This window comes from Oncorhynchus nerka, linkage group LG13, assembly GCF_034236695.1.
Source record: "Oncorhynchus nerka isolate Pitt River linkage group LG13, Oner_Uvic_2.0, whole genome shotgun sequence".
In the NCBI taxonomy this organism is placed as follows: domain Eukaryota; kingdom Metazoa; phylum Chordata; class Actinopteri; order Salmoniformes; family Salmonidae; genus Oncorhynchus; species Oncorhynchus nerka.
In genome coordinates, this window is record NC_088408.1 from 52,548,955 (window position 1) to 52,572,473 (window position 23,519).

Here is a 23,519-nt window from a genome sequence, read left to right on the forward strand (position 1 = left end):
TGCAACCAAACATGATTTTAGACCTTGTTTATGGAAAAGTGGCATTTCTGTAGTTCAATTGCTGCAACTTGCTGAAAATTGTCCACAAAGTGTACCTATCAACTAGTTTGAACAGTTCTGTAAAAATGTATTTCCAGAGTGCAACCAAACATGATTTTAGACCTTGTTTATGGAAAAGTGGCATTTCTGGAGTTAATTGCTGCAACTTGCTGAAAATTGTCCACAAATTGTACCTTTCATCTAGTTTGAACAGTTATGTTTAAAACATTGTTAACAGAGTGCAACCAAACATGATTTAGACCTTGTTTATGGAAAAGTGGCATTTCTGGAGTTAAATTGCTGCAACTTGCTGAAAATTGTCCCAAAGTGTACCTTTCATCTAGTTTGAACAGTTCTTAACAAAAATGATTTAGACCCAGAGTGCTGCAACTTGCTGAACCAAACATGTAAAAATTTGATTTTAGACCTTGTTTATGGAAAAGTGGTTATTTCTGGAGTTCAATTGCTGCAACTTGCTGAAAATTGTCCACAAAGTGTACCTATCAACTAGTTTGAACAGTTCTGTAAAAATGTATTTCCAGAGTGCAACCAAACATGATTTTAGACCTTGTTTATGGAAAAGTGGCATTTCTGGAGTTGATTGCTGCAACTTTTCCACAAAGTGTACCTTTCATCTAGTTTGAACAGTTATGTTTAAAACATTGTTAACAGAGTGCATCAAACATGATTTTAGACCTTGTTTATGGAAAAGTGGCATTTCTGTTGTTCAATTGCTGCAACTTGCTGAAAATTGTCCACAAAGTGTACCTTTCATCTAGTTTGAACAGTTCTGTTTAAAAATTGTTAACAGAGTGCATCAAACATGATTTTAGACCTTGTTTATGGAAAAGTGGCATTTCTGTAGTTCAATTGCTGCAACTTGCTGAAAATTGTCCACAAAGTGTACCTATCAACTAGTTTGAACAGTTCTGTAAAAAATGTATTTCCAGAGTGCAACCAAACATGATTTAGACCTTGTTTATGGAAAAGTGGTTATTTCTGTAGTTCAATTGCTGCAACTTGCTAAAAATTGTCCACAAAGTGTACCTATCAACTAGTTTGAACAGTTTTAGACATTGTTTGTGGAAAAGTGGCATTTCTGGAGTTCAATTGCTGCAACTTGCTGAAAATTGTCCACAAAGTGTACCTATCAACTAGTTTGAACAGTTCTGTAAAAAATGTATTTCCAGAGTGCAACCAAACATGATTTTAGACCTTGTTTGTGGAAAAGTGGCATTTCTGGAGTTCAATTGCTGCAACTTGCTGAAAATTGTCCACAGTGTCATCTAGTTTGAACAGTTCTGTAAAAAATGTATTTCCAGAGTGCAACCAAACATGATTTAGACCTTGTTTATGGAAAAGTGGCATTTCTGTATAGTTCAATTGCTGCAACTTGCTGAAAATTGTCCACAAAGTGTACCTATCAACTAGTTTGAACAGTTCTGTAAAAAATGTATTTCCAGAGTGCAACCAAACATGATTTTAGACCTTGTTTATGGAAAAGTGGCATTTCTGGAGTTAGATTGCTGCAACTTGCTGAAAATTGTCCACAAAGTGTACCTTTCATCTAGTTTGAACAGTTCTGTAAAAATTATTAACAGAGTGCAATCAAACATGATTTAGACCTTGTTTATGGAAAAGTGGCATTTCTGGAGTTAAATTGCTGCAACTTGCTGAAAATTGTCCACAAAGTGTACCTTTCATCTAGTTTGAACAGTTATGTTTAAAACATTGTTAACAGAGTGCATCAAACATGATTTTAGACCTTGTTTGTGGAAAAGTGGCATTTCTGTAGTTCAATTGCTGCAACTTGCTGAAAATTGTCCACAGTGTCCCTATTACATCTAGTTTGAACAGTTCTGTAAAAAATGTATTTCCAGAGTGCAACCAAACATGATTTTAGACCTTGTTTATGGAAAAGTGGCATTTCTGGAGTTCAATTGCTGCAACTTGCTGAAAATTGTCCACAAAGTGTACCTATCAACTAGTTTGAACAGTTCTGTAAAGAATGTATTTCCAGAGTGCAACCAAACATGATTTTAGACCTTGTTTATGGAAAAGTGGCATTTCTGAGTTCAATTGCTGCAACTTGCTGAAAATTGTCCACAAAGTGTACCTTTCATCTAGTTTGAACAGTTCTGTTTAAAAATGTAACAGAGTGCAACCAAACATGATTTTAGACCTTGTTTATGGAAAAGTGGTGGCATTTCTGTAGTTCAATTGCTGCAACTTGCTGAAAATTGTCCACAAAGTGTACCTTTCATCTAGTTTGAACAGTTCTGTAAAAATGTATTTCCAGAGTGCAACCAAACATGATTTTAGACCTTGTTTATGGAAAAGTGGCATTTCTGTAGTTCAATTGCTGCAACTTGCTGAAAATTGTCCACAAAGTGTACCTATCAACTAGTTTGAACAGTTCTGTAAAAAATGTATTTCCAGAGTGCAACCAAACATGATTTTAGACCTTGTTTATGGAAAAGTGGCATTTCTGGAGTTAAATTGCTGCAACTTGCTGAAAATTGTCCACAAAGTGTACCTTTCATCTAGTTTGAACAGTTATTTGTAAAACATTGTTAACAGAGTGCATCAAACATGATTTTAGACCTTGTTTATGGAAAAGTGGCATTTCTGTAGTTCAATTGCTGCAACTTGCTGAAAATTGTCCAGAAAGTGTACCTATCAACTAGTTTGAACAGTTCTGTAAAAAATGTATTTCCAGAGTGCAACCAAACATGATTTAGACCTTGTTTATGGAAAAGTGGTTATTTCTGTAGTTCAATTGCTGCAACTTGCTGAAAATTGTCCACAAAGTGTACCTATCAACTAGTTTGAACAGTTCTGTAAAAAATGTATTTCCAGAGTGCAACCAAACATGATTTTAGACCTTGTTTATGGAAAAGTGGTTATTTCTGTAGTTCAATTGCTGCAACTTGCTGAAAATTGTCCACAAAGTGTACCTATCAACTAGTTTGAACAGTTCTGTAAAAAATGTATTTCCAGAGTGCAACCAAACATGATTTAGACCTTGTTTATGGAAAAGTGGTTATTTCTGTAGTTCAATTGCTGCAACTTGCTGAAAATTGTCCACAGTGTCCCTATTACATCTAGTTTGAACAGTTCTGTAAAAAATGTATTTCCAGAGTGCAACCAAACATGATTTTAGACCTTGTTTATGGAAAAGTGGCATTTCTGTAGTTCAATTGCTGCAACTTGCTGAAAATTGTCCACAGTGTCCCTATTACATCTAGTTTGAACAGTTCTGTAAAAAATGTATTTCCAGAGTGCAACCAAACATGATTTAGACCTTGTTTATGGAAAAGTGGTTATTTCTGTAGTTCAATTGCTGCAACTTGCTGAAAATTGTCCACAAAGTGTACCTATCAACTAGTTTGAACAGTTCTGTAAAAAATGTATTTCCAGAGTGCAACCAAACATGATTTAGACCTTGTTTATGGAAAAGTGGCATTTCTGTAGTTCAATTGCTGCAACTTGCTGAAAATTGTCCACAAAGTGTACCTATCAACTAGTTTGAACAGTTCTGTAAAACATGTATTTCCAGAGTGCAACCAAACATGATTTTAGACCTTGTTTGTGGAAAAGTGGCATTTCTGGAGTTCAATTGCTGCAACTTGCTGAAAATTGTCCACAAAGTGTACCTTTCATCTAGTTTGAACAGTTTTTGTAAAAATTATTAACAGAGTGCAATCAAACATGATTTTAGACCTTGTTTATGGAAAAGTGGCATTTCTGTAGTTCAATTGCTGCAACTTGCTGAAAATTGTCCACAAAGTGTACCTATCAACTAGTTTGAACAGTTCTGTAAAACATGTATTTCCAGAGTGCAACCAAACATGATTTTAGACCTTGTTTATGGAAAAGTGGCATTTCTGTAGTTCAATTGCTGCAACTTGCTGAAAATTGTCCACAAAGTGTACCTATCAACTAGTTTGAACAGTTCTGTAAAAAATGTATTTCCAGAGTGCAACCAAACATGATTTAGACCTTGTTTATGGAAAAGTGGCATTTCTGGAGTTCAATTGCTGCAACTTGCTGAAAATTGTCCACAAAGTGTACCTATCAACTAGTTTGAACAGTTCTGTAAAAAATGTATTTCCAGAGTGCAACCAAACATGATTTAGACCTTGTTTATGGAAAAGTGGCATTTCTGGAGTTAAATTGCTGCAACTTGCTGAAAATTGTCCACAAAGTGTACCTTTCATCTAGTTTGAACAGTTATGTTTAAAACATTGTTAACAGAGTGCATCAAACATGATTTTAGACCTTGTTTATGGAAAAGTGGCATTTCTGTAGTTCAATTGCTGCACTTTGCCGAAAATTTTCCAGAAAGTGTACCTATCAACTAGTTTGAACAGTTCTGTAAAAAATGTATTTCCAGAGTGCAACCAAACATGATTTAGACCTTGTTTGTGGAAAAGTGGCATTTCTGGAGTTCAATTGCTGCAACTTGCTGAAAATTGTCCACAAAGTGTACCTATCAACTAGTTTGTACAGTTCTGTAAAACATGTATTTCCAGAGTGCAACCAAACATGATTTAGACCTTGTTTATGGAAAAGTGGTTATTTCTGTAGTTCAATTGCTGCAACTTGCTGAAAATTGTCCACAGTGTCCCTATTACATCTAGTTTGAACAGTTCTGTAAAAAATGTATTTCCAGAGTGCAACCAAACATGATTTAGACCTTGTTTATGGAAAAGTGGTTATTTCTGTAGTTCAATTGCTGCAACTTGCTGAAAATTGTCCACAAAGTGTACCTATCAACTAGTTTGAACAGTTCTGTAAAAAATGTATTTCCAGAGTGCAACCAAACATGATTTAGACCTTGTTTATGGAAAAGTGGTTATTTCTGTAGTTCAATTGCTGCAACTTGCTGAAAATTGTCCACAGTGTCCCTATTACATCTAGTTTGAACAGTTCTGTAAAAAATGTATTTCCAGAGTGCAACCAAACATGATTTTAGACCTTGTTTATGGAAAAGTGGCATTTCTGGAGTTAGATTGCTGCAACTTGCTGAAAATTGTCCACAAAGTGTACCTTTCATCTAGTTTGAACAGTTATGTTTAAAACATTGTTAACAGAGTGCATCAAACATGATTTTAGACCTTGTTTATGGAAAAGTGGCATTTCTGTAGTTCAATTGCTGCACTTTGCCAAAAATCTTCCAGAAAGTGTACCTATCAACTAGTTTGAACAGTTCTGTGTAAAACATTGTTAACAGAGTGCATCAAACATGATTTAGACCTTGTTTATGGAAAAGTGGCATTTCTGCAGTTCAATTGCTGCAACTTGCTGAAAATTGTCCACAAAGTGTACCTATCAACTAGTTTGAACAATTCTGTAAAAAATGTATTTCCAGAGTGCAACCAAACATGATTTAGACCTTGTTTATGGAAAAGTGGTTATTTCTGTAGTTCAAATGCTGCAACTTGTTGAAAATTGTCCACAGTGTCCCTATTACATCTAGTTTGAACAGTTCTGTAAAAAATGTATTTCCAGAGTGCAACCAAACATGATTTTACACCTTGTTTGTGGAAAAGTGGCATTTCTGGAGTTCAATTGCTGCAACTTGCTGAAAATTGTCCACAAAGTGTACCTATCAACTAGTTTGAACAGTTCTGCAAAGAATGTATTTCCAGAGTGCAACCAAACATGATTTTAGACCTTGTTTATGGAAAAGTGGCATTTCTGGAGTTAGATTGCTGCAACTTGCTGAAAATTGTCCACAAAGTGTACCTTTCATCTAGTTTGAACAGTTATGTTTAAAACATTGTTAACAGAGTGCATCAAACATGATTTTAGACCTTGTTTATGGAAAAGTGGCATTTCTGTTGTTCAATTGGTGCAACTTGCTGAAAATTGTCCACAAAGTGTACCTTTCATCTAGTTTGAACAGTTATGTTTAAAACATTGTTAACAGAGTGCATCAAACATGATTTTAGACCTTGTTTATGGAAAAGTGGCATTTCTGTAGTTCAATTGCTGCAACTTGCTGAAAATTGTCCACAAAGTGTACCTTTCATCTAGTTTGAACAGTTATGTTTAAAACATTGTTAACAGAGTGCATCAAACATGATTTTAGACCTTGTTTATGGAAAAGTGGCATTTCTGTAGTTCAATTGCTGCACTTTGCCGAAAATTTTCCAGAAAGTGTACCTATCAACTAGTTTGAACAGTTCTGTAAAAAATGTATTTCCAGAGTGCAACCAAACATGATTTTAGACCTTGTTTATGGAAAAGTGGCATTTCTGGAGTTCAATTGCTGCAACTTGCTGAAAATTGTCCACAGTGTCCCTATTACATCTAGTTTGAACAGTTCTGTAAAAAATGTATTTCCAGAGTGCAACCAAACATGATTTTAGACCTTGTTTATGGAAAAGTGGCATTTCTGGAGTTAGATTGCTGCAACTTGCTGAAAATTGTCCACAAAGTGTACCTATCAACTAGTTTGAACAGTTCTGCAAAGAATGTATTTCCAGAGTGCAACCAAACATGATTTTAGACCTTGTTTATGGAAAAGTGGCATTTCTGGAGGTAGATTGCTGCAACTTGCTGAAAATTGTCCACAAAGTGTACCTTTCATCTAGTTTTTTATTTTATTTTTATTTCACCTTTATTTAACCAGGTAGGTTTGAACAGTTCTCATTTTCTGCCAACATAAAAAAGCATGTGAACAGACAAACAGAGTTACACATGGAGTAAGCAATTAACAAGTCAATAACACAGTAGAAAAAAATGGGCAGTCTATATACAATGTGTGCAAAAGTCATGAGGAGGTAGGCCAATTTTGCAGATTAACACTGGGTGATAAATGATCAGATGGTCATGTACAGGTAGAGATATTGGTGTGCAAAAGAGCAGAAAAGTAAATAAATAAATAAAATAAAAAAGTTTAAAAACAGTATGGGGATGTAGGTGAAAATGGGTGCTATTTACCAATAGACTATGTACAGCTGCAGCGATCGGTTAAAGCTGATGTTTGAAGTTTGAGGGAGATAAAAGACCTTCATTCCAGTCACAGGCAGCATTACTGAAAGGCGGCCAAATGAGGTGTTGGCTTTAGGGATGATGTATTGAGATACACCTGCTGGAGCGTGTTCGGATGGGTGTTGCCATTGACCAGTGAACAACTTTACCTAGCATGACTTGTAGATGAAGCCAGTGGGTCTGGCTGACGAATATGTAGCGAGGGCCAGCCGACTAGAGCATACAAGTCGCAGTGGTGGGTGGTATAAGGTGCTTTGGTGACAAAACGGATGGCACTATGATAGACTGCATCCAGTTTCTGAGTAGAGTGTTGCCATTTTGTAGAACATTGCGAAATGAGGAAATTCAGTTTTACTAGGGTGTTTACGGCGTATGAAGGAGGCTTTGTTTGAACAGTTCTGATTTGTAAAAATGTTTATTTCAGAGTTTGCAACCAAACATGACTTTAGACCTTATTCAAGGTGGAAATCCAGGGTGGTGATTAGTCATGCGGGTATCGGTTGAAAAGCATGCATTTGGTTTTACTGTTTAAAGCAGTTGGAGGCCACGGAAGGAGTGCATGGCATTGAAGCTCGTTTGGAGGTTAGATAGCACAGTGTCCAATGACGGGCCGAAAGTATATGAATGGTGTTCCGTAGAGGTGGATCAGGAATCGCCCGCAGCAAGAGCAACATCATTGATATATACAGAGAAAAGAGTCAGCCCGAGAATTGAACCCTGTGGCACCCCCATAGAGTTGCCAGAGGAAGCATGCCCTGACACACTGAACTCTGTCTGCAAAGTAATTGGTGAACCAGGCAAGGCAGTCATCCGAGAAACCGAGGCTAGTTTGAACAGTTCTGTAAAAATGTATTGACAGAGTGCAACCAAAGATGATTTTGCACAGTACTTGTTTATGGATGATGGCATTTCTGAGCGTTGAGGTGCACCCGTGACCGGCTCGGAAACCAGATTTGTACGGTGGGATTCGAGATGGTCAGTGACCTGTTTGTTGAAAAGCAGGGCAGGATGGAGGTCTATAGCAGTTTGTCCCTCCCCTTTGAAAGGGGATGACTGCGGCAGCTTTCCAATCCTTGGGGATCTCAGAAATATGAAAAAGGTTGAACAGGCTATCAACTAGTTTGAACAGTTCTGTAAAAAAATGTATTTCCAGAGTGCAACCAAACAGCTCTTTCAGACATCTGCTATCTTTTGGAAAAGTGGCATTTCGAGGAGCTGTTTGCTGCAACTTGCTGAAAATTGTCCACAAAGTGGCCAGCCTTGAGAATGCTAGTTTGAAGCTTTCTGATAATCGTGGATTTTCGGTGGAGAGTGTTACCTAGCCTCAGTGCAGTGGGCAGCTGGGAGGAGGTACTCTTGTTCTCCATGGACTTCACAGTGTCCCAGAACTTTTTGGAGTTGGAGCTACAGGATGAAAACTTCTGCCTGAAGAAGCTGGCCTTAGCTTTCCTGACTGACTGCGTGTATTGGTTCCTGACTTCCCTGAACAGTTGCATAACGGGGGCTATTGTGCTATTGCAGTCCGCCAAGGATGTTTTTGTGCTGAGTCAGGTCTAGTGAACCAAGGGCTGTTTTGAAAACGGGCATGCTTTCTGAGGAAGTTACTTTTAAAGAATGCATTTCAACAGGGATGTCAACCAATACATGATTAGACCTCAACTAGTTTGAACAGTTATGTTTTGTTAACAGAGTGCATCAAACATGATTTTATACCTTGTTTATGGAAAAGTGGCATTTCTGTAGTTCAATTGCTGCAACTTGCTGAAAATTGTCCACAAAGTGTACCTTATCATCTAGTTTGAACAGTTATGTTTAAAAATTTTAACAGAGTGCAATCAAACATGATTTTAGACCTTGTTTATGGAAAAGTGGCATTTCTGTTGTTCAATTGGTGCAACTTGCTGAAAATTGTCCACAAAGTGTACCTTTCATCTAGTTTGAACAGTTTTTGTAAAAATGTATTAACAGAGTGCAATCAAACATGATTTTAGACCTTGTTTATGGAAAAGTGGCATTTCTGTAGTTCAATTGCTGCAACTTGCTGAAAATTGTCCACAAAGTGTACCTTTCATCTAGTTTGAACAGTTCTGTAAAAAATTATTTCCAGAGTGCAACCAAACATGATTTTAGACCTTGTTTATGGAAAAGTGGTTATTTCTGTAGTTCAATTGCTGCAACTTGCTGAAAATTGTCCACAAAGTGTACCTATCAACTAGTTTGAACAGTTCTGTAAAAAATGTATTTCCAGAGTGCAACCAAACATGATTTTAGACCTTGTTTATGGAAAAGTGGTTATTTCTGTAGTTCAATTGCTGCAACTTGCTGAAAATTGTCCACAGTGTCCCTATTACATCTAGTTTGAACAGTTCTGTAAAAATGTATTTCCAGAGTGCAACCAAACATGATTTTAGACCTTGTTTATGGAAAAGTGGCATTTCTGTAGTTCAATTGCTGCAACTTGCTGAAAATTGTCCACAAAGTGTACCTATCAACTAGTTTGAACAGTTCTGTAAAAAATGTATTTCCAGAGTGCAACCAAACATGATTTTAGACCTTGTTTATGGAAAAGTGGCATTTCTGTAGTTCAATTGCTGCAACTTGCTGAAAATTGTCCACAAAGTGTACCTATCAACTAGTTTGAACAGTTCTGTAAAAATGTATTTCCAGAGTGCAACCAAACATGATTTTAGACCTTGTTTATGGAAAAGTGGCATTTCTGTAGTTCAATTGCTGCAACTTGCTGAAAATTGTCCACAAAGTGTACCTATCAACTAGTTTGAACAGTTCTGTAAAAAATGTATTTCCAGAGTGCAACCAAACATGATTTTAGACCTTGTTTATGGAAAAGTGGCATTTCTGGAGTTCAATTGCTGCAACTTGCTGAAAATTGTCCACAGTGTCCCTATCATCTAGTTTGAACAGTTCTGTAAAAAATGTATTTCCAGAGTGCAACCAAACATGATTTTAGACCTTGTTTATGGAAAAGTGGCATTTCTGGAGTTCAATTGCTGCAACTTGCTGAAAATTGTCCACAAAGTGTACCTATCATCTAGTTTGAACAGTTCTGTAAAAAATGTATTTCCAGAGTGCAACCAAACATGATTTTAGACCTTGTTTGTGGAAAAGTGGCATTTCTGGAGTTCAATTGCTGCAACTTGCTGAAAATTGTCCACAGTGTCCCTATTACATCTAGTTTGAACAGTTCTGTAAAAAATGTATTTCCAGAGTGCAACCAAACATGATTTTAGACCTTGTTTATGGAAAAGTGGCATTTCTGTAGTTCAATTGCTGCACTTTGCTGAAAATTGTCCACAAAGTGTACCTTTCATCTAGTTTGAACAGTTCTGTTTAAAAATTATTTAACAGAGTGCATCAAACATGATTTTAGACCTTGTTTATGGAAAAGTGGCATTTCTGTAGTTCAATTGCTGCACTTTGCCGAAAATTTCCAGAAAGTGTACCTATCAACTAGTTTGAACAGTTCTGTAAAAAATGTATTTCCAGAGTGCAACCAAACATGATTTAGACCTTGTTTATGGAAAAGTGGTTATTTCTGTAGTTCAATTGCTGCAACTTGCTGAAAATTGTCCACAGTGTCCCTATCATCTAGTTTGAACAGTTCTGTAAAAAATGTATTTCCAGAGTGCAACCAAACATGATTTTAGACCTTGTTTATGGAAAAGTGGTTATTTCTGTAGTTCAATTGCTGCAACTTGCTAAAAATTGTCCACAAAGTGTACCTATCAACTAGTTTGAACAGTTTTAGACATTGTTTGTGGAAAAGTGGCATTTCTGGAGTTCAATTGCTGCAACTTGCTGAAAATTGTCCACAAAGTGTCCCTATCATCTAGTTTGAACAGTTCTGTAAAAAATGTATTTCCAGAGTTCAACCAAACATGATTTTAGACCTTGTTTATGGAAAAGTGGTTATTTCTGTAGTTCAATTGCTGCAACTTGCTGAAAATTGTCCACAGTGTCCCTATTATCATCTAGTTTGAACAGTTCTGTAAAAAATGTATTTCCAGAGTGCAACCAAACATGATTTTAGACCTTGTTTATGGAAAAGTGGTTATTTCTGTAGTTCAATTGCTGCAACTTGCTGAAAATTGTCCACAAAGTGTACCTATCAACTAGTTTGAACAGTTCTGTAAAAAATGTATTTCCAGAGTGCAACCAAACATGATTTTAGACCTTGTTTATGGAAAAGTGGCATTTCTGTAGTTCAATTGCTGCAACTTGCTGAAAATTGTCCACAGTGTCCCTATTCATCTAGTTTGAACAGTTCTGTAAAAAATGTATTTCCAGAGTGCAACCAAACATGATTTTAGACCTTGTTTATGGAAAAGTGGCATTTCTGTAGTTCAATTGCTGCAACTTGCTGAAAATTGTCCACAAAGTGTACCTATCATCTAGTTTGAACAGTTCTGTAAAAAATGTATTTCCAGAGTGCAACCAAACATGATTTTAGACCTTGTTTATGGAAAAGTGGTTATTTCTGTAGTTCAATTGCTGCAACTTGCTGAAAATTGTCCACAGTGTCCCTATCATCTAGTTTGAACAGTTCTGTAAAAAATGTATTTCCAGAGTGCAACCAAACATGATTTTAGACCTTGTTTATGGAAAAGTGGCATTTCTGTAGTTCAATTGCTGCAACTTGCTGAAAATTGTCCACAAAGTGTACCTATCAACTAGTTTGAACAGTTCTGTAAAAATGTATTTCCAGAGTGCAACCAAACATGATTTAGACCTTGTTTATGGAAAAGTGGTTATTTCTGTAGTTCAATTGCTGCAACTTGCTGAAAATTGTCCACAGTGTCCCTATCATCTAGTTTGAACAGTTCTGTAAAAAATGTATTTCCAGAGTGCAACCAAACATGATTTTAGACCTTGTTTATGGAAAAGTGGTTATTTCTGTAGTTCAATTGCTGCAACTTGCTGAAAATTGTCCACAAAGTGTACCTATCAACTAGTTTGAACAGTTCTGTAAAAAATGTATTTCCAGAGTGCAACCAAACATGATTTTAGACCTTGTTTATGGAAAAGTGGCATTTCTGGAGTTCAATTGCTGCAACTTGCTGAAAATTGTCCACAAAGTGTACCTATCAACTAGTTTGAACAGTTCTGTAAAAAATGTATTTCCAGAGTGCAACCAAACATGATTTAGACCTTGTTTATGGAAAAGTGGTTATTTCTGTAGTTCAATTGCTGCAACTTGCTGAAAATTGTCCACAGTGTCCCTATTACATCTAGTTTGAACAGTTCTGTAAAAAATGTATTTCCAGAGTGCAACCAAACATGATTTAGACCTTGTTTATGGAAAAGTGGTTTTCTGTAGTTCAATTGCTGCAACTTGCTGAAAATTGTCCACAAAGTGTACCTATCAACTAGTTTGAACAGTTCTGTAAAAAATGTATTTCCAGAGTGCAACCAAACATGATTTAGACCTTGTTTATGGAAAAGTGGTTATTTCTGTAGTTCAAATGCTGCAACTTGCTGAAAATTGTCCACAGTGTCCCTATTACATCTAGTTTGAACAGTTCTGTAAAAAACATTGTTTCCAGAGTGCATCAAAACATGATCTTGTTCTGGTTCTGGTCTTGGTTCTTGTTCTGGTCTTGGTCTTGGTTCTGGTTCTGGTCTTGGTCTTGGTTCTGGTCTTGGTTCTGGTTCTGGTCTTGGTTCTGGTTCTGGTCTTGGTTCTGGTTCTGGTTCTTGTCTTGGTCTTTGTCTTGGTTCTGGTCTTGGTTCTGGTTCTGATCTTGGTCTTGGTTCTGGTTCTTGTCTTGGTTCTGGTTCTGGTTCTGGTTCTGGTCTTGGATCTGGTTCTGGTTCTGGTCCTGGTTCTGGTCTTGGTCTTGGTCTTGGTTCTGGCTCTGGTCTTGGTCTTGGTTCTGGTTCTGGTGCTGGTCTTGGTTCTGGTTTTGGTTTTGGTCTTTGTCTTGGTTCTGGTTCTGGTTCTGGTCTTGGTCTTGGTTCTGGTTCTGGGCTTGGTTCTGGTTCTGGTTCTGGTCTTGGTCTTGGTTCTGGTTCTGGTTCTGGTCTTGGTTCTGGTTCTGGTTCTAGTTCTGGTCTTGGTTCTGGTTCTGGTCTTGATCATGGTCTTGGTTCTGGTTCTGGTTCTAGTCTTTTTTCAGGTTCTGGTTCTGGTCTTGGTTCTGGTTCTGGTCTTGGTCTTGGTCTTGGTTCTGGTTCTGGTTCTGGTCTTGGTTCTGGTTCTGGTTCTGGTCTTGGTTCTGGTTCTGGTCTTTTTTCTGGTTCTGGTCTTGGTCTTGGTTCTGGTTCTGGTCTTGGTCTTGGTTCTGGTTCTGGTCTTGGTTTTGGTTCTGGTCTTGGTCTTGGTCTTGGTCTTGGTTCTGGTTCTGGTCTTGGTTCTGGTTCTGGTTCTGGTCTTGGTTCTGGTTCTCGTTCTGGTCTTGGTCTTGGTCCTGGTTCTGGTTCTGGTCTTAGTTCTGGTACTGGTTCTGGTTCTGGTCTTGGTCTTGATTCTGGTTCTGGTCTTGGTTCTGGTTCTGGTTCTGGTCTTGGTCTTGGTTCTGGTTCTGGTTCTGGTCTTGGTTCTGGTTCTGGTTCTGTCTTGGTTCTGGTTCTGGTCTTGGATCTGGTTCTGGTCTTTGTTATGGTTCTGGTATTGGTCTTGGTTCTGGTTTTAGTTCTGGTCTTGGTTCTGGTTCTGGTCCTGGTTCTGGTCTTGGTTCTGGTTCTGGTCTTGGTTCTGGTTCTGGTGCTGGTCTTGGTTCTGGTTTTGGTTTTGGTCTTTGTCTTGGTTCTGGTTCTGGTCTTGGTCTTGGTTCTGGTTCTGGTTCTGGTCTTGGTTCTGGTTCTGGTTCTAGTTATTGTCTTGGTTCTGGTTCTGGTCTTGATCTTGGTCTTGGTTCTGGTTCTGGTTCTAGTCTTGGTTCTGGTTCTGGTTCTGGTCTTGGTTCTGGTTCTGGTCTTGGTCTTGGTTCTGGTTCTGGTTCTGTTCTTGGTTCTGGTTCTGGTTCTGGTCTTGGTTCTGGTTCTGGTCTTGGTCTTGGTTCTGGTCTTGGTTCTGGTTCTGGTTCTGGTCTTGGTTCTGGTTCTAGTTCTGGTCTTGGTTCTGGTTCTGGTCTTGATCTTGGTCTTGGTTCTGGTTCTGGTCTTGGTTCTGGTTCTGGTCTTGGTTCTGGTTCTGGTCTTGGTTCTGATCTTGGTTCTGGCCTTGGTTCTGGTTCTGGTCTTGGTCTTGGTTCTGGCCATGGTTCTGGTTCTGGTCTTGGTCTTGGTTCTGGCCATGGTTCTGGTTCTGGTCTTGGTCTTGGTTCTGGTCTTGGTTCTTGTTCTGGTCTTGGTTCTGGTTCTGGTCTTGGTTCTGATCTTGGTTCTGGCCTTGGTTCTGGTTCTGGTCTTGGTCTTGGTTCTGGCCATGGTTCTGGTTCTGGTCTTGGTCTTGGTTCTGGTCTTGGTTCTTGTTCTGGTCTTGGTTCTGGTTCTGGTCTTGGTCTTGGTTCTGGTTCTGGTTCTGGTTCTGGTCTTGGTTCTGGTTCAGGTCTTGGTTCTGGTTCTGTTCTTGGTTCTGGTTCTGGTCTTGGTCTTGGTTCTGGTTCTGGTTCTGGTCTTGGTTCTGGTTCTGGTCTTGGTCTTGGTTCTGGTTCTGGTCTTGGTTCTGGTTCTGGTTCTGGTTCTGGTCTTGGTTCTGGTTCTGGTCTTGGTTCTGGTTCTGGTCTTGGTCTTGGTTCTGGTTCTGGTCTTGGTCTTGGTTCTGGTTCTGGTCTTGGTTTTGGTTCTGGTCTTAGTCTTGGTTCTGGTTCTGGTCTTGGTCTTGGTCTTGGTCTTGGTTCTGGTTCTGGTCTTGGTTCTGGTTCTGGTTCTGGTCTTGGTTCTGGTTCTCGTTCTGGTCTTGGTCTTGGTCTTGGTTCTGGTCTTAGTTCTGGTACTGGTTCTGGTTCTGGTCTTGGTCTTGATTCTGGTTCTGGTCTTGGTTCTGGTTCTGGTTCTGGTCTTGGTCTTGGTTCTGGTTCTGGTTCTGGTCTTGGTTCTGGTTCTGTCTTGGTTCTGGTTCTGGTCTTGGATCTGGTTCTGGTCTTTGTTATGGTTCTGGTATTGATCCTGGTTCTGGTTTTAGTTCTGGTCTTGGTTCTGGTTCTGGTCCTGGTTCTGGTCTTGGTTCTGGTTACATTTACATTTACATTTAAGTCATTTAGCAGACGCTCTTATCCAGAGCGACTTACAAATTGGTGCGTTCACCTTAAGACATCCAGTGGAACAGCCACTTTACAATAGTGCATCTAAATCTTTTAAGGGGGTGAGAAGGATTACTTTATCCTATCCTAGGTATTCCTGAAAGAGGTGGGGTTTCAGGTGTCTCCGGAAGGTGGTGATTGACTCCGCTCTCCTGGCGTCGTGAGGGAGTTTGTTCCACCATTGGGGGGCCAGAGCAGCGAACAGTCTTGACTGGGCTGCGCGGGAACTGTACTTCCTCAATGGTAGGGAGGCGAGCAGGCCAGAGGTGGATGAACGCAGTGCCCTTGTTTGGGTGTAGGGCCTGATCAGAGCCTGGAGGTACTGAGGTGCCGTTCCCCTCACAGCTCCGTAGGCAAGCACCATGGTCTTGTAGCGGATGCGAGCTTCAACTGGAAGCCAGTGGAGAGAGCGGAGGAGCGTGGTGACGTGAGAGAACTTGGGAAGGTTGAATACCAGACGGGCTGCGGCGTTCTGGATGAGTTGTAGGGGTTTAATGGCACAGGCAGGGAGCCCAGCCAACAGCGAGTTGCAGTAATCCAGACGGGAGATGACAAGTGCCTGGATTAGGACCTGCGCTGCTTCCTGTGTGAGGCAGGGTCGTACTCTGCCGATGTTGTAGAGCATGAACCTACAAGAACGGGCCACCGCCTTGATGTTAGTTGAGAACGACAGGGTGTTGTCCAGGATCACGCCAAGGTTCTTAGCGCTCTGGGAGGAGGACACAATGGAGTTGTCAACCGTGATGGCGAGATCATGGAACGGGCAGTCCTTCCCCGGGAGGAAGAGCAGCTCCGTCTTGCCGAGGTTCAGCTTGAGGTGGTGATCCGTCATCCACACTGATATGTCTGCCAGACATGCAGAGATGCGATTCGCCACCTGGTCATCAGAAGGGGGAAAGGAGTAGATTAATTGTGTGTCGTCTGCATAGCAATGATAGGAGAGACCATGTGAGGTTATAACAGAGCCAAGTGACTTGGTGTATAGCGAGAATAGGAGAGGGCCTAGAACAGAGCCCTGGGGGACGCCAGTGGTGAGAGCTCGTGGTGAGGAGACAGATTCTCGCCACGCCACCTGGTAGGAGCGACCTGTCAGGTAGGACGCAATCCAAGCGTGGGCCGCGCCGGAGATGCCCAACTCGGAGAGGGTGGAGAGGAGGATCTGATGGTTCACAGTATCGAAGGCAGCCGATAGGTCTAGAAGGATGAGAGCAGAGGAGAGAGAGTTAGCTTTAGCAGTGCGGAGGGCCTCCGTGATACAGAGAAGAGCAGTCTCAGTTGAATGACTAGTCTTGAAACCCGACTGATTTGGATCAAGAAGGTCATTCTGAGAGAGATAGCGGGAGAGCTGGCCAAGGACGGCACGTTCAAGAGTTTTGGAGAGAAAAGAAAGAAGGGATACTGGTCTGTAGTTGTTGACATTGGAGGGATCGAGTGTAGGTTTTTTCAGAAGGGGTGCAACTCTCGCTCTCTTGAAGACAGAAGGGACGTAGCCAGCGGTCAGGGATGAGTTGATGAGCGAGGTGAGGTAAGGGAGAAGGTCTCCGGAAATGGTCTGGAGAAGAGAGGAGGGAATAGGGTCAAGCGGGCAGGTTGTTGGGCGGCCGGCCGTCACAAGACGCGAGATTTCATCTGGAGAGAGAGGGAGAAAGAGGTCAGAGCACAGGGTAGGGCAGTGTGAGCAGAACCAGCGGTGTCGTTTGACTTAGCAAACGAGGATCGGATGTCGTCGACCTTCTTTTCAAAATGGTTCGAAGTCATCTGCAGAGAGGGAGGAGGGGGGAGGGGAGGAGGATTCAGGAGGGAGGAGAAGGTGGCAAAGAGCTTCCTAGGGTTAGAGGCAGATGCTTGGACTTTAGAGTGGTAGAAAGTGGCTTTAGCAGCAGAGACAGAAGAGGAAAATGTAGAGAGGAGGGAGTGAAAGGATGCCAGGTCCGCAGGGAGGCGAGTTTTCCTCCATTTCCGCTCGGCTGCCCGGAGCCCTGTTCTGTGAGCTCGCAATGAGTCGTCGAGCCACGGAGCAGGAGGGGAGGACCGAGCCGGCCTGGAGGATAGGGGACATAGAGAATCAAGGGATGCAGAAAGGGAGGAGAGGAGGGTTGAGGAGGCAGAATCAGGAGATAGGTTGGAGAAGGTTTGAGCAGAGGGAAGAGATGATAGGATGGAAGAGGAGAGAGTAGCGGGGGAGAGAGAGCGAAGATTGGGACGGCGCGATACCATCCGAGTAGGGTTCTGGTCTTGGTCTTGGTTCTGGTTCTGGTGCTGGTCTTGGTTCTGGTTTTGGTTTTGGTCTTTGTCTTGGTTCTGGTTCTGGTTCTGTTCTTGGTCTTGGTTCTGGTTCTGGTTCTGGTCTTGGTTCTGGTTCTGGTTCTAGTTCTGGTCTTGGTTCTGGTTCTGGTCTTGATCTTGGTCTTGGTTCTGGTTCTAGTCTTGGTTCTGGTTCTCGTTCTGGTCTTGGTCTTGGTTCTGGTTCTGGTCTTGGTCTTGGTTCTGGTTCTGGTTCTGTTCTTGGTTCTGGTTCTGGTTCTGGTCTTGGTTCTGGTTCTGGTCTTGGTCTTGGTTCTGGTCTTGGTTCTGGTTCTGGTTCTGGTCTTGGTTCTGGTTCTAGTTCTGGTCTTGGTTCTGGTTCTGGTCTTGATCTTGGTCTTGGTTCTGGTTCTGGTCTTGGTTCTGGTTCTGGTCTTTGTTCTGGTTCTGGTCTTGGTTCTGATCTTGGTTCTGGCCTTGGTTCTGGTTCTGGTCTTGGTCTTTGTTCTGGCCATGGTTCTGGTTCTGGTCTTGGTCTTGGTTCTGGCCTTGGTTCTGGTTCTGGTCTTGGTCTTGGTTCTGGCCATGGTTCTGGTTCTGGTCTTGGTCTTGGTTCTGGTCTTGGTTCATGTTCTGGTCTTGGTTCTGGTTCTGGTCTTGGTCTTGGTCTTGGTTCTGGTTCTGGTTCTGGTCTTGGTTCTGGTTCTGGTCTTGGTTCTGTTTCTGGTTCTGTTCTTGGTTCTGGTTCTGGTTCTGGTCTTGGTTCTGGTTCTGGTCTTTGTCTTGGTTTCTAGTCTTGGTTCTGGTTCTGGTCTTGGTTCTGGTTCTGGTTCTGGTTCTGGTCTTGGTTCTGGTTCTGGTCTTGGTTCTGGTTCTGGTTCTGTTCTTGGTTCTGGTTCTGGTTCTGGTCTTGGTTCTAGTTCTGGTCTTGGTCTTGGTTCTGGTTCTGGTCTTGATCTTGGTCTTGGTTCTGGTTCTAGTCTTGGTTCTGGTTCTCGTTCTGGTCTTGGTCTTGGTTCTGGTTCTGGTCTTGGTCTTGGTTCTGGTTCTGGTTCTGTTCTTGGTTCTGGTTCTGGTCTTGGTTCTGGTTCTGGTCTTGGTCTTGGTTCTGGTCTTGGTTCTGGTTCTGGTTCTGGTCTTGGTTCTGGTTCTAGTTCTGGTCTTGGTTCTGGTTCTGGTCTTGATCTTGGTCTTGGTTCTGGTTCTGGTCTTGGTTCTGGTTCTGGTCTTGGTTCTGATCTTGGTTCTGGCCTTGGTTCTGGTTCTGGTCTTGGTCTTTGTTCTGGCCATGGTTCTTGTTCTGGTCTTGGTCTTGGTTCTGGCCTTGGTTCTGGTTCTGGTCTTGGTCTTGGTTCTGGCCATGGTTCTGGTTCTGGTCTTGGTCTTGGTTCTGGTCTTGGTTCATGTTCTGGTCTTGGTTCTGGTTCTGGTCTTGGTCTTGGTTCTGGTTCTGGTTCTGGTTCTGGTCTTGGTTCTGGTTCTGGTCTTGGTTCTGTTTCTGGTTCTGTTCTTGGTTCTGGTTCTGGTTCTGGTTCTGGTCTTGGTTCTGGTTCTCATTCTGGTCTTGGTTCTGGTCTTGGTTCTGGTTCTGGTCTTGTTCTTGGTTCTGGTTCTGGTCTTGGTTCTGGTTCTGGTCTTGGTCTTGGTTCTGGTTCTGGTCTTGGTTCTGGTTCTGTTTCTGGTTTTGGTTCTGGTTCTGGTTCTGGTCTTGGTCTTGGTCTTGGTCTTGGTTCTGGTTCTGGTCTTGGTCTTGGTTCTGGTGCTGGTTCTGGTCTTGGTTCTGGTTCTCATTCTGGTCTTGGTTCTGGTTCTGGTTCTGGTCTTGGTCTTGGTTCTGGTTCTGGTCTTGGTTATTGTTCTGGTCTTGGTCTTGGTTCTGGTTCTGGTCTTGGTCTTGGTTCTGGTCTTGGTTCTGGTTCTGGTCTTGGTTCTGGTTCTGGTCTTGGTTCTGGTTCTAGTCTTGGTCTTGGTCTTGGTTCTGGTTCTGGTCTTGGTTCTGGTTCTGGTTCTGGTCTTGGTTCTGGTTCTGGTCTTGATCTTGGTCTTGGTTCTGGTTCTGGTTCTGGTCTTGGTTCTGGTTCTGGTCTTGATCTTGGTCTTGGTTCTGGTTCTGGTCTTGGTTCTGGTTCTGGTTCTGGTCTTGGTCTTGGTTCTGGTTCTGGTCTTGGTTCTGGTTCTGGTCTTGGTCTTGGTCTTGGTTCTGGTTCTGGTCTTGGTCTTGGTTCTGGTCTTGGTTCTGGTTCTGGTTCTGGTCATGGTTCTGGTTCTGGTTCTGGTCTTGGTTCTGGTTCTGGTCTTGGTTCTGGTTCTGGTCTTGGTTCTGGTTCTGGTTCTTGTCTTGGTCTTGGTTCTGGTTCTGGTTCTGGTCTTGGTTCTGGTTCTGGTCTTGTTCTTGGTTCTGGTTCTGGTCTTGGTCTGGTTCTGGTTCTGGTCTTGGTTCTGGTTCTGGTCTTGGTCTTGGTTCTGGTCTTTGTTCTGTTTCTGGTCTTGGTCTTGGTCTTGGTCTTATTCTGGTTCTGGTTCTGGTCTTGGTTCTGGTTCTGGTTCTGATGTTTGTCTTGGTCTTTGTCTTGGTTCTGGTCTTGGTTCTGGTTCTGATCTTGGTCTTGGTTCTGGTTCTGGTCTTGGTCTTGGTTCTGGTTCTGGTTCTGGTCTTGATCTTTGTCTTGTTCTGGTTCTGGTTTTGGTTCTGGTTCTGGTCTTGGTCTTGGTTTTGGTTATGGTCTTGGTCTTGGTCTTGGTTCTGGTTCTGGTCTTGATCTTGTTCTGGTTCTGGTCTTGGTTCTGGTTCTGGTTCTGGTTTTGGTTCTGGTTCTGGTTCTGGTCTTGTTCTTGGTCTTGGTTCTGGTTCTGGTCTTGGTCTTGGTTCTGGTTCTGGTTCTGGTCTTGGTTCTGGTTCTCATTCTGGTCTTGGTTCTGGTTCTGGTTCTGGTCTTGGTTCTGGTCTTGGTTCTGGTTCTGGTCTTGTTCTTGGTTCTGGTTCTGGTCTTGGTTCTGGTTCTGGTCTTGGTCTTGGTTCTGGTTCTGGTCTTGGTTCTGGTTCTGTTTCTGGTTTTGGTTCTGGTTCTGGTTCTGGTCTTGGTCTTGGTCTTGGTCTTGGTTCTGGTTCTGGTCTTGGTCTTGGTTCTGGTTCTGGTCTTGGTCTTGGTCTTGGTCTTGGTTCTGGTTCTGGTCTTGGTACTGGTTCTGGTTCTGGTCTTGGTTCTGGTTCTCGTTCTGGTCTTGGTCTTGGTCTTGGTTCTGGTTCTGGTTAGTTCTGGTACTGGTTCTGGTCTTGGTCTTGATTCTGGTTCTGGTCTTGGTTCTGGTTCTGGTTCTGGTCTTGGTTCTGGTTCTGGTTCTGGTCTTGATTCTGGTTCTGGTCTTGGATCTGGTTCTGGTCTTTGTTATGGTTCTGGTATTGGTCTTGGTTCTGGTTTTAGTTCTGGTCTTGGTTCTGGTTCTGGTCTTGATCTTGGTCTTGGTTCTGGTTCTGGTCTTGGTTCTGGTTTTAGTTCTGGTCTTGGTTCTGGTTCTGGTCTTGATCTTGGTCTTGTTCTGGTTCTGGTCTTGGTTCTGGTTCTGGTTCTGGTCTTGGTTCTGGTTCTGGTTCTTGTCTTGGTTCTGGTTCTGGTCTTGGTCTTGGTTCTGGTTCTGGTTCTGGTCTTGGTTCTGGTTCTGGTCTTGGTTCTGGTTCTGGTTCTGTTATTGGTTCTGGTTCTGGTTCTGGTCTTGGTTCTGGTTCTGGTCTTGGTCTTGGTTCTGGTTCTGGTCTTGGTTCTGGTTCTGGTTCTGGTCTTGGTTCTGGTTCTGGGTCTGGTTCTGGACTTGGTTCTGGTTCTAGTTCTGGTCTTGGTTCTGGTTCTGGTTCTGGTCTTGATCTTGGTCTTGGTTCTGGTTCTGGTCTTGGTTCTGGTTCTGGTCTTGGTTCTGGTTCTGGTCTTGGTCTTGGTTCTGGTTCTGGGTCTGGTTCTGGTCTTGGTTCTGGTTCTAGTTCTGGTCTTGGTTCTGGTTCTGGTTCTGGTCTTGGTCTTGGTTCTGGTTCTGGTCTTGGTTCTGGTTCTGGTCTTGGTTCTGGTTATGGTCTTGGGCTTGGTTCTGGTTCTGGTCTTGGTTCTGGTTCTGGTTCTTGTCTTGGTCTTGGTTCTGGTTCTGGTTCTGGTCTTGGTTCTGGTTCTGGTCTTGTTCTTGGTTCTGGCCATGGTTCTGGTTCTGGTCGTGGTCTTGGTTCTGGTCTTGGTTCTGGTTCTGTTCTTAGTTCTGGTTCTGGTCTTGGTTCTGGTTCTGTTTCTGGTCTTGGTTCTGGTTCTGGTCTTGGTTCTAGTTCTGGTTCTGGTCTTGGTCTTGGTACTGGTTCTGGTTCTGGTCATGGTTCTGGTTCTGGTCTTGGTTCTGGTTCTGGTCTTGGTCTTGGTTCTGGTTCTGGTCTTGGTTCTGGTTCTGGTCTTGGTCGTGGTCTTTGTCTTGGTCTTGGTTCTGGTTCTGGTTCTGGTTCTGGTCTTGGTACTGGTTCTGGTCTTGGTCTTGGTCTTGGTTCTGGTTCTGGTTCTGGTCTTGGTTCTGGTTCTGGTCTTGGTTCTGGTTCTGGTTCTGGTCTTGGTCTTGGTCTTGGTCTTGGTCTTGTTCTGGTTCTGGTTCTGGTGTTTGTCTTGGTCTTTGTCTTGGTTCTGGTCTTGGTTCTGGTTCTGATCTTGGTCTTGGTTCTGGTTCTGGTCTTGTTCTTGGTTCTGGTTCTGGTTCTGGTCTTGGTCTTGTTCTGGTTCTGGTTTGGTTCTGGTTCTGGTCTTGGTTTTGGTTCTGGTCTTGGTCTTGGTCTTGGTTCTGGTTCTGGTCTTGATCTTGTTCTGGTTCTGGTCTTGGTTCTTGTTCTGGTCTTGGTCTTGGTCTTGGTTCTGGTCTTGGTCTTGGTCTTGGTCTTGGTTCTGGTTCTGGTCTTGGTTCTGGTCTTGGTTCTGGTTCTGGTCTTGGTTCTGGTCTTGGTCTTGGTTCTGGTTCTGATCTTGGTTCTGGTCTTGGTTCTGGTCTTGGTTCTGGTCTTGGTTCTGGTTCTGGTGCTGGTCTTGGATCTGGTTCTGGTATTGGTTCTGGTTCTGATCTTGGCCTTGGTTCTAGTTCTGGTCTTGGTCTTGGTTCTAGTTCTGGCTTTGGTCTTGGTTCTGGTTCTGGTATTGGTTCTGGTTCTGATCTTGGTCTTGGTTCTGGTTCTGGTCTTGGATCTGGTTCTGGTCTTGGTTCTGGTTCTCGTTCTGGTCTTGGTCTTGGTCTTGGTTCTGGTTCTGGTCTTGGTCTTGGTTCTGGTCTTGGTTCTGGTTCTGGTTCTGGTGTTTGTCTTGGTCTTTGTCTTGGTTCTGGTTCTGATCTTGGTATTGGTTCTGGTTCTGGTTCTGGTCTTGGTTCTGGTTCTGGTTCTGGTCTTGGTTCTGGTTCTGGTCTTGGATCTGGTTCTGGTCTTTGTTATGGTTCTGGTATTGGTCTTGGTTCTGGTTTTAGTTCTGGTCTTGGTTCTGGTTCTGGTCTTAATCTTGGTCTTGGTTCTGGTTCTGGTCTTGGTTCTGGTTTTAGTTCTGGTCTTGGTTCTGGTTCTGGTCTTGATCTTGGTCTTGTTCTGGTTCTGGTCTTGGTTCTGGTTCTGGTTCTGGTCTTGGTTCTGGTTCTGGTACTTGTCTTGGTTCTGGTTCTGGTCTTGGTCTTGGTTCTGGTCTTGGTTCTAGTTCTGGTCTTGATCTTGGTCTTGGTTCTGGTTCTGATTCTGGTTCTGGTTCTGGTTCTGGTTCTGGTCTTGGTTCTGGTTCTGGTCTTGGTTCTGGTTCTGGTTCAGTTCTTGGTTCTGGTTCTGGTTCTGGTCTTGGTTCTGGTTCTGGTCTTTGTCTTGGTTTCTAGTCTTGGTTCTGGTTCTGGTCTTGGTTCTGGTTCTGGTCTTGGTTCTGGTTCTGGTCTTGGTCTTGGTTCTGGTTCTGGTCTTGGTCTTGGTTCTGGTCTTGGTCTTGGTTCTGGTTCTGGTTCTGGTTCTGATCTTGGTTCTGGTTCTGTTCTTGGTTCTGGTTCTGGTTCTGG

The 23,519-nt window shown here is 42.5% G+C and overlaps 4 pseudogenes; all 4 read right to left on the reverse strand.

Moving 5' to 3' along the window:
* Positions 1 to 12,201: 12,201 nt before the first annotated feature.
* On the reverse strand, positions 12,202 to 13,643 carry LOC135574775 (uncharacterized; annotated as a pseudogene).
* LOC135574599 (uncharacterized) lies at positions 13,583 to 14,987 on the reverse strand (annotated as a pseudogene).
* Positions 14,988 to 18,241: 3,254 nt separating this feature from the next.
* On the reverse strand, positions 18,242 to 19,669 carry LOC135574776 (cell surface glycoprotein 1-like; annotated as a pseudogene).
* Positions 19,670 to 20,331: 662 nt separating this feature from the next.
* Positions 20,332 to 21,924, reverse strand: LOC135574777 (cell surface glycoprotein 1-like; annotated as a pseudogene).
* Between the last annotated feature and the right edge of the window lie 1,595 nt (positions 21,925 to 23,519).